A 10,359-nucleotide genomic window follows, 5' to 3' on the forward strand; every position below is an offset into this window, starting at 1 on the left:
AGTGTAATATCTTATGTTTCACGAGTCGATGCTGAACGACGACATGAATAACATACAGCTGGCAGGTTTTAGGCTTTTTCTGCAGGATAGAACAGTGGCTTCTGGTAAGACAAGGGGTGGCAGTCTATGTATATTTGTAAACAACAGTTGGTGCGCAAAATCTAAGGAAGTCTCAAGGTTTTGCTCGCCTGAGGTAGAGTATCTCGTGATAAGCTGTAGACCACACTATTTACAAAGAGAGTTTTTATCTGTATTTTTCATAGCTGTCTACATACCACCACAAATCGATGCTGGCACTAAGCCCACACTCAATGCGCTGTATACGGCCATAAGTAAACAGGAAAACACTCACCCAGAGGCGGCGCTCCTAGTGGCCGGGGACTTTAATGCAGGAAAAGCTCATTTCTACCAGCATGTTAAATGTGCAACCAGAGGGGAAAAAACTCTAGACCACCTTTACTCCACACACAGAGACGCGCACAAAGCTCTCACTCGCCCTCCATTTGGCAAATCTGACCATAATTCTATTCTCCTGATTCCTGCTTACAAATCAAAACTAAAGCAGGAAGCACCAGTGACTCGGTCTATTAAAAAGCAGCCAGATGAAGCAGATGCTAAACTACAGGACTGTTTTGCTATCACAGACTGGAACATGTTCCGGGATTCTTCCAATGGCATTGAGGAGTACACCACATCAGTCACTGGCTTTATCAATAAGTGCATGGATGATATCGTCCCCACAGTGACCGTACGTACATAGATGTTCCTTTTGTCCAGGTGTGAAAAGGCAGTATGGAGTGCAACAGAGATTGCATCATCTGTGGATCTTTTTGGGCAGTATGCAAATTGGTGTGGGTTGGCAAACCATTAAGTTTTCAGATGACACAACAGTGGTAGGCCTGATCACTAACAACGATGAGACAGCCTAAAGGGAGGAGGTCAGAGACCTGGCCGTGTGGTTCCAGGACAACAACCTCTCCCTCAACATGATCAAGACAAAGGAGATGATTGTGGACTACAGAAAAAAGAGGACCGAGCACGTCCCCATTCTCATCGACGGGGCTGTAGTGGAGCAGTTTGAGAGCTTCAAGTTCCTTGGTGTCCACATCACCAATAAACTAACATGGTCCAAGCACACCAAGACTGACATTAAGAGGGCACAACAAAACCTATTCCCCCTCAGGAGACTGAAAGGATTTGGCATGGGTCCTCAGATCCTCAAAAGGTTCGACAGCTGCACCATCGAGAGCATCCTGACTGGTTGCATCACTGCCTGGTATGGCAACTGCACGGCCTCCGACCGCATGGCACAACAGAGGGTAGTGTGTACAGCCCAGTACATCACTGGGGCTGAGCTTCCTGCCATCCAGGACCTCTATATCAGGCGGTGTCAGAGGAAGGCCCTAAAAATTGTCAACGACTCCAGCCACCCAAGTCATAGACTGTTCTCTCTGCTACTGCATGGCAAGAGGTACCGGAGTGCCAAGTCTAGGTCCAAGAGGCTTCTAAACAGCTTCAACCCCAAGCCATAAGACTCCAGACCCCCCACACACACACTCACACAAACACACACTTTTACGCTGCTGCTACTCTCTGTTTATTATCAATGCATAGTCACTTTAATAAATCTACCTACATGTACATACCTCAATTACCTCAACTATTTTATTTATTTATCCGTTATTTTACCAGGTAAGTTGACTGAGAACACGTTCTCATTTACAGCAACGACCTGGGGAATAGTTACAGGGGAGAGGAGGGGGATGAATGTAAACTGGGGATTATTAGGTGACTATCCGGTGCCCCCGCACATTGACTCAGTACTGGTACCCCCCTGTATATAGTCTTTGCTATTGTTATTTTTCTGCGGCTCTTTAATTCATTGTTACTTTTTTATTTCATTATTTGTAAACTAATTTCTTATTCTTATTTCACCTGTTTTATTCGGTGTGTGTGTGTGACAAATAACACACACACACACACATACACACACACACACACACACACACACACACACACACACACACACACACACACACACACACACACACACACACACACACACACACACACACACACACACATACATACACACACACACATAATGAAATGTGTCCAACACCACTATTTTGGTTTTGTAGAGGAGGACTGGAATTAAATAGATACCGTAAGTCCTCAGCCTAGAACCAATATCAAAGAGCAACGTTGTGTAAAAACAGTTAAATGAGGTCTATCAAATGGTTCAGCAACTGGAGAAATGGTTTCCTCTAATACATTTCACTGGTTGCTCAAGCAAACGATCATTCTAAACCAATTTATGTCGGGATAACTTCTTTTAGGCCTCAGGATTGGAGATAGAAGTCCTTTGATTGGGGAAAAGGGGTGGAATCCTGAATCAAACTCACAAGGGAAGAAGAGATGTTTTTTTGATAAGGGTTGAATGTTGTCTGTCATTCGCAAGCTGCTATAATTATGAAGAGGAAGTAGGACAGCTCTGGGTCCATTTGGATCTCGCTGATAGTAGGTTATACCAGGTTGTATGTTGGACAGTCAGTCACTTGTTCTTACTTTACATAATTGGTGCAGAGTTATTGATTATTTCTGAGTATTTCAGTAGCGCCTTGCTAAAATACTAAATTGTGAAGAAATCAAATGACATATTTAAATGCAAAGTTTCATAACAGATGTAGTTGTGAAAGTTTCAGGACTAACTTTTGTAAAAAGTGTATCTTGATAGCATGTGAACTCTACATCATATTTAGAAATGGAAATGAATTGGCCTAGTTGCAGTTTAAACAGTCTAGACTCTGCTAGCCAGCCCTGTCTGTGGACGTACACGTCTCTCTCTCTCTGTCTCTCTCCCTCTCATCCATCCATCCATCCCTCTCTCTCTCTCTCTCTCTCTCTCTCTCTCTCTCTCTCTCTCTCTCTCTCTCTCTCTCTCTCTCTCTCTCTCTCTCTCTCTCTCTCTCTCTCTCTCTCTCATCCCTCCCTCTCTCTGTCTCTCTCCCTCTCATCCCTCCCTCTCTCTCTCGCCCTCTCTCTGTCTCTCTCCCTCTCATCCCTCCCTCTCTCTCTCGCCCTCTCTCTGTCTCTCTCCCTCTCCATCCCTCCCTCTCTCTCTCCCTCTATCTCTCTCGCCCTCTCATCCCTCCCTCTCCCCCTCTCTCTCTCTCCCTCTCATCCCGCCCTCTCTCTCTCTCTCCCTCTCATCCCTCCCTCTTTCTCTCTCTCTCTCCCTCTCATCCCCTCCCTCCCACCCTCTATCCTATCCATCTCTCCCTCCCTCTTTGTCTCTCTCTCTCCCTCCCTCTCATCCCTCCCACTCTCTCTCTCTCTCTCTCTCTCCCTCTCATCCCTCTCTCTCTCTCTCATCCCTCCCTCTCTCATCCCTCTCATCCCTCCCTCTCTCTCTCTCCCTCTCATCCCTCCCTTTCCCTCTCTCTCTCTCTCTCCCTCTCATCTCTCCCTCTCTCTCTCTCTCTCTCCCATCCCCCTCTCCCTCCCTCTTTGTCTCTCCCTCTCTCTCTCTCCCTCTCATCTCTCCCTCTCTCCCATCCCTCTCTCCCTCCCTCTTTGTCTCTCCCTCCCTCTTTGTCTCTCCCTCTTTCCCTCTCGTCTCTCTCTCCCTCTCCTTGCCAGCCATGTGATGCTGTTGTCTTCTATTTCTTCCCAGACTCTAACAAGTGTTCCCAGGGCGGTCCCTGTCAGCACTAACCCCCCACTCTATCTCCTAACGTGAGAACCGTCTGCAGCGTGGCGGCACTCACCCAAACACTTCTCTAATTAGCTCCACTGTGGCGCGCAGAGCGCACGGCCCACCACACACTCCTCATCGTCATGCCTTCTGATAAATCAGCCTAGCGCCCGCGTCCCTGTTGTGGAAATGTCAAGTTTGTTGCTTTGTGTGAAGTGTTTTCAATGGTCGGAGAAGACATGGAGAGACACTTGTAGGCCAAGCCAGGCGCCGTACGGTGACAGCGTTGCAGGGTGAAATATGCTCTGAAGAAAAGTTGTCTACATGTCTTTTTATAGCTTGACTGGAAATGTGGAGAAAGTGGTTGGGAGTTTAGTACAACTGGTACAAGGTCTGTTGGTATTGAGGTCTTTATTTGATCATGTATTTAACCAATGGATGACATGTTAATATCCACTACTGTTTCATTTGAATGATGTATTTAATGATGTAGCTTGTGATATGCATCGTAAATCAAAAACATAGGTTGGACAACCTGACCTGTGGTGTGAACCAGTGGCGGCTGCTGAGGGGAGGACGGCTCATAATAATGGCTGGAATGAAGCAAATGGAATGACATCAATGTGTTTGATTACCATGTGCCCATCCTCCCCAATTAAGGGGAGGGAGAGAAATTTCATTTGCAGTCAAATGAACACTGGGGCCTGATTTTGTGTTTAGCTGAGTGGGCAGATTTTCTCATCAGCAGCAGAACCAATGAACGAACACTGCTGAAATGATATTCCCACTGGCCTCCCAGGACTATAACAGGAAGTGGGAAGCCCAAATGTCAGGCTGCCACGCCTATCAATCCCTGTCACTCTGGTACCAGCTCCGCTTTCGCCCCTGTTCCTCCTGGGATTCCAATTATAGAGCGATGCGTGTCGGCTGTCAGCACCTAACGTCCTGCCCATGACTAAATGTCATTCATAGTGAAAGTCACAGTTCTGTCTCTACTCTCTATTCTCTTCTCTATTCGTCTATAAGTACCTAGGTGTCTGGCTAGACTGCAAACTCTCCTTCCAGACTCATATCAAACATCTCCAATCGAAAATCAAATCAAGAGTCGGCTTTCTATTCCGCAACAAAGCCTCCTTCACTCAAGCCGCCAAGCTTACCCTAGTAAAACTGACTATCCTACCGATCCTCGACTTCGGCGATGTCATCTACAAAATGGCTTCCAACACTCTACTCAGCAAACTGGATGCAGTCTATCACAGTGCCATCCGTTTTGTCACTAAAGCACCTTATACCACCCACCACTGCGACTTGTATGCTCTAGTCGGCTGGCCCTCGCTACATATTCGTCGCCAGACCCACTGGCTCCAGGTCATCTACAAGTCTATGCTAGGTAAAGCTCCGCCTTATCTCAGCTCACTGGTCACGATGGCAACACCCATCCGTAGCACGCGCTCCAGCAGGTGTATCTCACTGATCATCCCTAAAGCCAACACCTCATTTGGCCGCCTTTCGTTCCAGTACTCTGCTGCCTGTGACTGGAACGAATTGCAAAAATCGCTGAAGTTGGAGACTTTTATCTCCCTCACCAACTTCAAACATCAGCTATCTGAGCAGCTAACCGATCGCTGCAGCTGTACATAGTCTATTGGTAAATAGCCCACCCGTTTCACCTACCTCATCCCCATACTGTTTTTATTTATTTACTTTTCTGCTCTTCTGCACACCAATATCTCTACCTGTACATGACCATCTGATCTTTTATCACTCCAGTGTTAATCTGCAAAATTGTAATTATTTGCCTACCTCCTCATGCCTTTTGCACACATTGTATATAGACCCCCCCTTTGTTTTCTACTGTGTTATTGACTTGTTAATTGTTTACTCCATGTGTAACTCTTTGTTGTATGCTCACACTGCTATGCTTTATCTTGGCCAGGTCGCAGTTGCAAATGAGAACTTGTTCTCAACTAGCCTACCTGGTTAAATAAAGGTGAAATAAATAAAAAAAAAAAAAAATATTCTCTCTCTATTCTCTCTCTATTCCCTCTTCTCTCTCTCTATTCTCTATACTCTCTATTCTCTCTCTATACTCTCTCTCTTCTCTCTCTATTCTATTCTCTATTCTCTCTATACTCTCTCTTCTCTCTCTCTATTCTCTCTATTCTCTCTTCTCTCTTTATTCTCTCTATTCTCTCTTCTCTCTCTCTATTCTCTCTATTCTCTCTTCTCTCTCTCTATTCTCTTCTCTATTCTCTCTAGTCTCTTTATCCTCTATTCTCTCTAGTCTCTTTATCCTCTATTCTCTCTATACTCTCTCTATTCTCTATTCTCTCTCTATTCTCTATACTCTCTCTATTCTCTCTATACTCTCTCTATTCTCTCTATTCTCTTCTCTATTCTCTCTAGTCTCTTTATCCTCTATTCTCTATTCTCTCTCTATTCTCTATACTCTCTCTATTCTCTATACTCTCTCTATTCTCTCTATACTCTCTCTATACTCTCTATTCTCTTCTCTATTCTCTCTAGTCTCTTTATCCTCTATTCTCTCTAGTCTCTTTATCCTCTATTCTCTCTTCTCTCTCTATTCTCTCTCTCTCTATTCTCTCTATTCTCTATACTCTCTCTCTTCTCTCTATATTATATTCTCTCGCTCTAGTCTCTTCTCTCTCTATTCTCTATACTCTCTCTCCTCTCTCTTCTCTATACTCTCTCTCTTCTCTCTCTATTATATTCTGTCGCTCTAGTCTCTCTATTCTCTCTATTCTATTCTCTCTCTCTCTAGTCTCTCTATTCTCTCTATATTCTCTATACTCTCTCTATTCTATTCTCTATTCTCTCTATACTCTCTCTTCTCTCTCTATTATATTCTCTCTCTCTAGTCTCTCTATTCTCTCTATATTCTCTATACTCTCTCTATTCTATTCTCTATTCTCTCTATACTCTCTCTATTCTCTCTATTCTCTTCTCTATTCTCTCTAGTCTCTTTATTCTCTACTCTCTCTCTCTATTCTCTCTATTCTCTATACTCTCTCTCGTCTCTCTATATTCTATTCTCTCGCTCTAGTCTCTTCTCTCTTCTCTCTCTATTCTCTATACTCTCTCTCCTCTCTCTCTTCTCTATACTCTCTCTATTCTCTATACTCTCTCTTCTCTCTCGATTCTCTATACTCTCTCTCTTCTCTCTCTATTATATTCTCTCTCTCTAGTCTCTCTATTCTCTCTATTCTCTATACTCTCTCTATTCTAATCTCTCTCTATTCTATTCTCTATATTCTCTCTATTCTCTCTCTATTCTCTATTCTCTCTCTATTCTCTATACTCTCTCTATTCTCTCTATACTCTCTCTATTCTCTCCTCTATACTCTCTCTCGTCTCTCTATATTCTATTCTCTCGCTCTAGTCTCTTCTCTCTTCTCTCTATTCTCTATACTCTCTCTCCTCTCTCTCTTCTCTATACTCTCTCTCTTCTCTATACTCTCTCTATTCTCTATACTCTCTCTTCTCTCTCGATTCTCTATACTCTCTCTCTTCTCTCTCTATTATATTCTCTCGCTCTAGTCTCTCTATTCTCTCTATTCTCTATACTGTCTCTCTTCTCTCTATACTCTCTCTCTCTTCTCTCTCTATTATATTCTCTCTCTCTAGTCTCTCTATTCTCTCTATTCTCTATACTCTCTCTATTCTATTCTCTCTCTATTCTATTCTCTCTATTCTCTCTCTATTATCTATACTCTCTCCATTCTATTCTCTCTACTCTCTCTATTCTCTCTCTCTAGTCTCTCTATTCTCTCTCTATTCTCTCTCTATTCTATTCTCTCTCTCTCTACTAGGACCCAGCTAGTGATATAGGGCTAGTAAAAATCTGGTTAATCCCTACATGCTCAGATAAATAGATGAATTGAAGTTGTTGACTGCTGACTACTACCAGCTACCTGGCTACTACCAGTTACCTGACTACAACCAGCTACCTGACTACTACCAGCTACCTGACTACTACCAGCTACCTGACAACTACCAGCTACCTGGCTACTACCAGTTACCTGAATACTACCAGCTACTTGACTACTACCAGTTACAGTGCCTTGCGAAAGTATTCGGCCCCCTTGAACTTTGCGACCTTTTGCCACATTTCAGGCTTCAAACATAAAGATATAAAACTGTATTTTTTTGTGAAGAATCAACAACAAGTGGGACACAATCTGGACTTTGTCTTGGCCATTCTAACACCTGGATATGTTTATTTTTGAACCATTCCATTGTAGATTTTGCTTTATGTTTTGGATCATTGTCTTGTTGGAAGACAAATCTCCGTCCCAGTCTCAGGTCTTTTGCAGACTCCATCAGGTTTTCTTCCAGAATGGTCCTGTATTTGGCTCCATCCATCTTCCCATCAATTTTATCCATCTTCCCTGTCCCTGCTGAAGAAAAGCAGGCCCAAACCATGATGCTGCCACCACCATGTTTGACAGTGGGGATGGTGTGTTCAGGGTGATGAGCTGTGTTGCTTTTACGCCAAACATAACGTTTTGCATTGTTGCCAAAAAGTTCAATTTTGGTTTCATCTGACCAGAGCACCTTCTTCCACATGTTTGGTGTGTCTCCCAGGTGGCTTGTGGCAAACTTTAAACAACACTTTTTATGGATATCTTTAAGAAATGGCTTTCTTCTTGCCACTCTTCCATAAAGGCCAGATTTGTGCAATATACGACTGATTGTTGTCCTATGGACAGAGTCTCCCACCTCAGCTGTAGATTTCTGCAGTTCATCCAGAGTGATCATGGGCCTCTTGGCTGCATCTCTGATCAGTCTTCTCCTTGTATGAGCTGAAAGTTTAGAGGGACGGCCAGGTCTTGGTAGATTTGCAGTGGTCTGATACTCCTTCCATTTCAATATTATCGCTTGCACAGTGCTCCTTGGGATGTTTAAAGCTTGGGAAACATTTTTGTATCCAAATCCAGCTTTAAACTTCTTCACAACAGTATCTCGGACCTGCCTGGTGTGTTCCTTGTTCTTCATGATGCTCTCTGCGCTTTTAACGGACCTCTGAGACTATCACAGTGCAGGTGCATTTATACGGAGACTTGATTACACACAGGTGGATTGTATTTATCATCATTAGTCATTTAGGTCAACATTGGATCATTCAGAGATCCTCACTGAACTTCTGGAGAGAGTTTTGCTGCACTGAAAGTAAAGGGGCTGAATAATTTTGCACGCCCAATTTTTCCGTTTTTGATTTGTTAAAAAAGTTTGAAATATCCAATAAACGTCGTTCCACTTCATGATTGTGTCCCACTTGTTGTTGATTCTTCACTAAAAAATACAGTTTTATATCTTTATGTTTGAAGCCTGAAATGTGGCAAAAGGTCGCAAAGTTCAAGGGGGCCGAATACTTTCGCAAGGCACTGTACCTGACTACTACCAGTTACCTGACTACTATCAGCTACCTGGCTACTACCAGTTACCTGGCTACTACCAGCTACCTGGCTTCTACCAGTTACCTGACTACTACCAGCTACCTGACAACTACCAGTTACCTGACTACTACCAGTTACCTGACAACTACCAGCTACCTGACTACTACCAGTTACCTGACTACTACCAGTTACCTGACTACTACCAGTTACCTGACAACTACCAGCTACCTGATTACTACCAGTTACCTGACTACTACCAGTTACCTGACTACTACCAGTTACCTGACTACTACCAGTTACCTGACAACTACCAGCTACCTGACAACTACCAGCTACCTGGCTACTACCAGTTACCTGACTACTACCAGCTACCTGACTACTACCAGCTACCTGACTACTACCAGTTACCTGACTACTACCAGCTACCTGACTACTACCAGCTACTTGGCACAGCAGGCTCCTCTGTACCTCCTTCCAGTGAAAAGATCAGTCAGTGGAATGAAGTGGATTTATTGGTCCAAATGGAATGTGTTTGTGTGGAAGGTCTTTATAGGTCAGAAGTGTATGGGTTAATAGCACAGCTGTCCTCCTGTCACACTGGGTAGGTCTTTTCTTTCCAAGGACCAGGAATATACTGTATCACTACAGAGAGATGTAGGACTATCGCTGCCTGGGCTTTGCTGTACTGAAATCTGGCACAACTGTTTTTCTCATCTGTTCATTTGGTTGTGATTAATATCATATTTTCTGGTGTTTGAAGACCCCCTGTGTTGCTTTTAAACAGCTGTATGCCAGTCATGTCATGCCAGTGCCAGTTACTTCTACCAGGGCTTCTTTCCCCACTCAAGTGTGTTTCTCAATTTTCTCACTGTTTTTCATCGCTGTCTAATTTGGAAGCCAGGTGTTTTTGGGGAGGGGAGTAGATGGCTGCTGGGTAAACGTCTGTGGATGGAGTATGTTATGCAGACGTGTGTTCTGTTGGTGGAAAACAAGTTAGGCCTAATTAACACTGCATGTTAATAAGCAAGCGCCCAGGGGCTGTACGTGCGTGTGTGTGTTTCTGTGTCTGTCTCTGTGTGTGTGTTTCTGTGTCTGTCTGTCTCTGTGTTGGTGTTTTCTGTGTCTGTCTGTCTGTCTGTCTGTCTGTCTGTCTGTCTGTCTGTCTGTCTGTTCTGTCTGTCTGTCTGTCTGTCTGTCTGTCTGTCCTCTGTGTGTGTGTTTCTGTGTCTGTCTGTCTGTCTCTGT

General features: G+C 43.9%; 1 protein-coding gene across 1 annotated transcript in view; it reads left to right on the top strand.

Moving 5' to 3' along the window:
* Positions 1 to 10,359, top strand: part of LOC109884947 (serine/threonine-protein kinase ULK4-like) — a gene marked incomplete at both ends in the record, with an annotated part of 98,716 nt that overhangs the window by 43,313 nt on the left and 45,044 nt on the right.

The sequence above is a fragment of the Oncorhynchus kisutch genome, unplaced genomic scaffold, assembly GCF_002021735.2.
Source record: "Oncorhynchus kisutch isolate 150728-3 unplaced genomic scaffold, Okis_V2 scaffold987, whole genome shotgun sequence".
NCBI classification, from domain to species: Eukaryota; Metazoa; Chordata; class Actinopteri; order Salmoniformes; family Salmonidae; genus Oncorhynchus; species Oncorhynchus kisutch.